This window comes from Rhinichthys klamathensis, unplaced genomic scaffold, assembly GCF_029890125.1.
Source record: "Rhinichthys klamathensis goyatoka isolate OS25496 unplaced genomic scaffold, OSU_Roscu_1.1 h1tg000261l_1, whole genome shotgun sequence".
NCBI lineage: Eukaryota > Metazoa > Chordata > Actinopteri > Cypriniformes > Leuciscidae > Rhinichthys > Rhinichthys klamathensis.
The window spans coordinates 1,246,962-1,252,961 of record NW_026606782.1 but is presented as its reverse complement, the minus strand read 5'-3'; positions in this window follow the sequence as shown (position 1 = coordinate 1,252,961).

The window sequence follows — 6,000 nt, the reverse complement described above, 5'->3', positions numbered from 1 at the left end:
TGGTGAGGCATGTTTTTGTGCATCAGTCTCTCACCTGGTGTCGTTCAGATGATTGGTAGTCTACAGTGACATGATGCCACACATTCTGATGATCGCCAGTTCGATTCCACAGACCATGTAGAGAACCGGACTCATTTACATAAATTGCTAGTTTGATCTTATCTACAATAATAAATACAAAATATACAATGGAAGAAAAATCATGGTGTTCAGACTGCCTCAACTAGTCGTAGGAATAGACCTCTTACAATCCTAACGAATGAACTGAGCCATTAACAAATCAGTATCACTTTATTATACTATGTACTTTCAATTGCAACAACTGGATAGTAACTAGGTACTAAACCTGAACCTATCCCTAAACCTAACCTTAACCTATGTAGTTAACCTATGTTACCCAGTACTTTCTTAGGTAAGTACAATGTAAGTACACACAGGTGCACGTACTGTAAAATAAAGTGCAACCAATAAATAATCTTAGATTTTAGACTTTTTGACTCAAAGGCCCCCTGTTGTCCAATACAAGTTTCGAAGGCTAAGATATTTCTGGTATTTCTGCTGTAGTTATGACATTAAATAGCTGCTTGTTTTCAAACTTTTATATATTAACAGAAACTGGTAGTATTCATGTATTCAATTAACTGATCACAATTCATTTTGTGGATCCAGAAGTTTAAAACCTGTATGTACTTTAATAAAAACAGGGAAAATAAAAGTGCTTTTTAGCATTTTAAATTAGGATTACAGTTTGATTATTTTAATATACTAATAATAATTTATCAATTTAAATACATTTAAAGTCACCACAAATATCTACAGTGACAATTCTTGTTTTTCTTATAAAATATTGCAGTATTTATTCATCAAAATAAATAAAGTATTAATCTTTCACCAAAATAACTTCCTCCCACTTGGCATCTCTTTTTTTCTCTGATGACATGACTGGCATGAGGGCGGGACAACCTGTCACTCACATCAGATCGCAGCAATAGCAAACCACAACGATCCAATCAATTCCCGATGGACAAAATCAAGTCCTGTCCTATATTTTTTCTTGTTTGAGAAGCCGTTTCCCTCGTCACATATACAGTACGTCACAATAGGTAAGAAAAGACTTCAGTTTCATGCCGACTATAAGTCATACTGCATCCCCCTTCGGAATTTTTTCCCCAAATCGCATACTTCCCTACTATATAGTAGGCGAAAAAACAGTATGAGACAAAAGAAGTATGTCCGAATTCACAGTACTCATAAAAGAGTAGGCAAAAAGTACCCGGATGACCTACTTCTTCCGGCAAGATTCTGAAGTGTGCAATGAACACTTTACTATCCCATGAGGCCACGGGAGAGGATTTATGAATGGCAGTGAAGCAACGTAACTGACGCTAGTAGGTCACATGATAATGACAACATAGTGAATGTAGTACGTCCAGATTATATTCATACTACACACATTCATACTATATAGAACATACTTTTTAGCAGTTGTGAAGTCATTACTTATTCAAAATAAGTACCTACTCAAGAGAGTATGCGATTTCGGATGCAGCCACTGTTTTAGATCATTCCAAACAATCAAGTCTCTCTTCCAATAATATTTCGAAATCTAAAACACAATTAAGGTTCTCTACGTATATGCTCACCAAAGCTCCACATATGCATGTGGTACCAGAACTCCAAACAGCCTTGAGATTCAGTATCCATCATCTCACTCTCAAAATGAGCAATCTGATCTGTTATGCCATTTGTGTCAAAGGCCATGTAGTGCCCTGGATAGAAGAGAATGAGTGGATGTCAAAAAACAGTTTACTTAGCAGTCACTAGTGATAGTTGACCCAAAATTTACAATTTTGTTCCAGACCCGTATGACTTCTTCAGAGGTATATTAAAGAAGATGGGCAGAATAACAGTCACCATTCACTTTCATTGTGTGGAAAAAAAGATGTAATGAATGTGAACAGTGACTGACTCTGCTGCACTCCCAGTTACTAACCCAGTTAGTTGCCGGTATGTCTTACCGGTCTGTCTTCCTTTTATCAGAATAAATTAAGATTGACTTCTGATTTGTTCCCGGATAAGAGTGGCTGGTTTATGATTGTGGCACTCCAAAATGTACAACCCATGGGCACCATTTACTTTCCTGTGCTGCACTTGTGCCCATGGGTTTGATGGGTTGGAGTCAATAATTGCATAAAAGGAGCACTCTATTACCCGGTGTACCTAAAGCATTACGTAATGTGTTGATATTTACCCATGGCAGTGTTTGTGGTGTGGTCGACCTCGGGTAAAAATGCACCACCACTGGTTCCAGAGGTCCAGCTCCAGTCTACACTGGAGATTTTGTCATGAGTATTCACCCATCCGCACATGTCCATCTCAAAATCACAAAACCCTGAAGAGAATCATGTGCACATATTTAGATGGTAGAGCAGTTTTTAGTATAAAACATTTGTTTTGGAAATATTTTAAGTGCTTTTTGAGGTGAATAGCCATTAATGAATTACTTAATTTATTCAAGATCAGCAGCATTGAAATAATAATCTTGTGATTATAAAGTTCAAGGACTTACCATGAGGGGGGCAAGGGTCATTTAGAATTGTTAGGTCATCAATGGCAATATCATGTTTCTGCTCATTTCCAACCACTGCTTCAAATATGACCTGTTATTCAAGCAGTAAACCAGAGGGTGAAACATAATTAGATTGCATAAATGTGCAGAATTCCAGAGGTCAGGGTTTGGCTGTTTAGTGTCAGCAGTTAGAATGTGTCATAACTACATAATTTCATAAGTAAAAGGCCTCTTTCTCCATTGACAGGTTCAAAAGTATGCATTCTGACTAAATTAAAAAATGTGGCCTGAAGCAAAGATGACCAGTCAGTGCAACTGCCATTGAGATGAAAGGGAATCCTAATGGATGGCTTTTTTTCCAGGAATTATAAGCCTCACTGTTAGAATTTATAATACCAATATGATTTTTAGTATCACCTGTATAATAAAGAAATACATACCTGCCCGCACACCACTGCACATGCAGGTCATATTTATTGGGCAATAAACATTATTGGACAACCAGTACTTCCTACCAAATTATTATATTGACCATCTTTAATGTTCCCAGTTAATGTTTTACAGGTACTGACATTGAACCTGTTTATGGCTCTACTTAAAAAAATAATTAAATGGATGGCTGTATGAGTGTGTGTGCAGACACGCTTCACATTCATACTGCACATTATTAAAAGCAAGCAGAGAACATAATCAGAAGCTGTGCCATCCACAATGAGCCAAAACCTCCCAGTACGAGCATAAAATATGTGAAATTAAATTATATAAGAGAAGAGTACTTAGACACGTTTTACAAAATAAATAAAATAATTACAAAAAAACGTGTAAAATTTTATCAGTACCCCAATAAAAAGTTTTCATTTTACATGGAGCTGGTCGCCACATGTAGGGTGACATGTTGAGATCACCTGACCATCCAAATACTACACTCTTTATGTTATAACCACCATATTGTTGGACACTTTCACTCCTTCAATAAATTAATCATGTTTGGCTGTTAGTAATGTGTTTCTACAATGAATCTAGAATCAGTAACTGAAAACTTTTTTTTTTACTTTCACGCCACCATTAGTCAGTTTAAAGGGCACCTATTATGGAATTTTGAAAATTACCTTTCATGTAGTGTGTAACATAGATCTAAGTGAACGAAAACATCCTGCAAAGTTTTAAAAATGAAAGTTCACCGAATACAAAGTTATTGTCTCTCAAAAGTAAGAGTCGACTCTGAGTCGCTGACATGAATCGATAGACGAACGATGCTTTTTCTCTATCTAGATGACGTCAACACCAAACTTCGCGCACACACCAAACTTGAAAACATCATTCATGTCGACAACAAGACGCTGTTTTCTGAAGTGCGAATCAAAAGCGACCTTTATTCACTGCCCAGGGAGGAGCATTTGAAGACTAAGTGGCTACAGTTCATATATACAACTATACCACATAAGTATAGGCCGAACCTTGTGCTGTGTTCGCATCATTTTAATGACGATTGCTTTACAAACATAAATGCTTTCAAGTGTGGATTCGTGAGCCGGTTGATACTGAAGGAAGGTTCAGTACCAATTTTCTAGTCAGAATGTGAGTCTGATACTGCTCCATAGGGCTTTGATTATGAGATGTGTCTGAACCGAACCAGGAAAAAACAACAACTCTGCACTCAATTGGATAGACCTACAACCAATCAGAGCAACGCAGTAAGTGTTTTTTTTTTTTATGAGCTACGCAAAGTTGTCAACAGAACACAACTACACGCACGCTGGAAGAAGTAGTAAAATAATGAGTGTTTCTTCTTTTACTTGGTACTCCACGAGTGCAACCAAATGAGAAACCACAACGACCACAGGGTTTTCATTGCGTCCCATCTTCTTAGCGACCATCGGAGCCAGCTGATAAAATAAACTTTTGCCGAATCCCGAAGGAAGGAGGGCAAACACATCTTTCCGATCGACAAATGCCTTGATTGCAGTTCTCTGTTCGTCTTTTAAAATGAATGCGCTGTCGATTTCTTTTACAGACGCGATAGCGGAATCTATACATCTCAATTCTCCAGCTGCAGTCATCTTTGAGGGAAACCAGTTCAACCCAAGCGCTCTTTGATAACGTGATGATTACGTAACTGCAGATCATCTGTCCATCATCGTATAAAGCCCGCCCTGGCAATTTGATTGGCCCAACGAATTCCGAACCGATCATAATTACTCCTCAATGGATCGAGTCCAGACCGAACTTCCCGACCAAAAAATGTTGTGGGCGGGGTTCGGGCTGGCATCCAGGCTAATTTGGATCAGCTTCCTCCTCCGAATCACAACCTGTAAGTATTATTAATAATTGTTGCTTTTATGTGTTTTGTAGCATGCTCAATACGTATTTGTGTGTGTTGTGCAAGTTATGCTCACCGCAGCTTCTAGGTCTCCAATGTAATTTTTTTTTTTAATATGTGAAATGTATGTCGTTGTTATTGGAGTTGTCATAAAGAATAGAGCAATACTTTGTAGTACTGCAGTGCTTTATCAATATGTTTATGCGTTGGGCTAACGCAAACAATAACTGATTGGGTCATCTGACCAATCACCGCAGATTAGCGTCACACAAAGGAGGGGTTTGGAAAAATGAGTCGTTGAACGAATCATTTGGGAGTCTGTGAGCAAATCCGGTAAAAATAAATGCATATTATAAGATAACAAAAGTGTTTTTTGTCATTGCATGCATGTAAAACTGTTGTTGGGGACTCCGAAAACAATATTAGGAACATTTTAAATGCCATAATAGGTGCCCTTTAAGTCCCAGATGATAACATACTGTAAGCACAGTGCAACATATACAAAATTACTGAGTTTACCTTTTAAACTCTTCTACACGCACCTTATATGGGCTGTGAGGACTTATGAGTGTTGCTCTGCCATGTCTCCACTGTTCTCCTTGATCTCCACTCGCACTCCACACAGGCATTTGAGATCTGGCACTGTGCAGCTCCTGGACATAGATGTTAAGAGAACCCACGTCTCTTCCATTCATGTGGTACCAGAACATCAAGCACTCTCCGTGCTCAGAGGAAGGGTGATTGACATCCATCAGCATGCTGCCTCTGCTGCCACTGGGGTACTTCCACAGCTGTGCACTCAGGTAAAAGCCTATGGATAAAATCAATATGAATTATCATCACACTGTTGCTATTACTATGATGTCTGGTATGCTGTAGATAAGGTGGATATTCAGACCCTTATCAGTCTCTAAAGTATGGTCCGTTGCAGGGCTGGGGGTGCCAGTTGCCAGTTCTCCATTAGTTCTGATCCAGGTAAAATCAGCTGTAGGGTCGGACGACAGGCCGCATAGAGAGCCTTGGAAGGTGCATTCCCGCTCAGCTGGGCAGGACCCATTTATACTGTTTGACACCTGCACGTCATCTATGGCGATGTAGCCTTTAGTGCCTT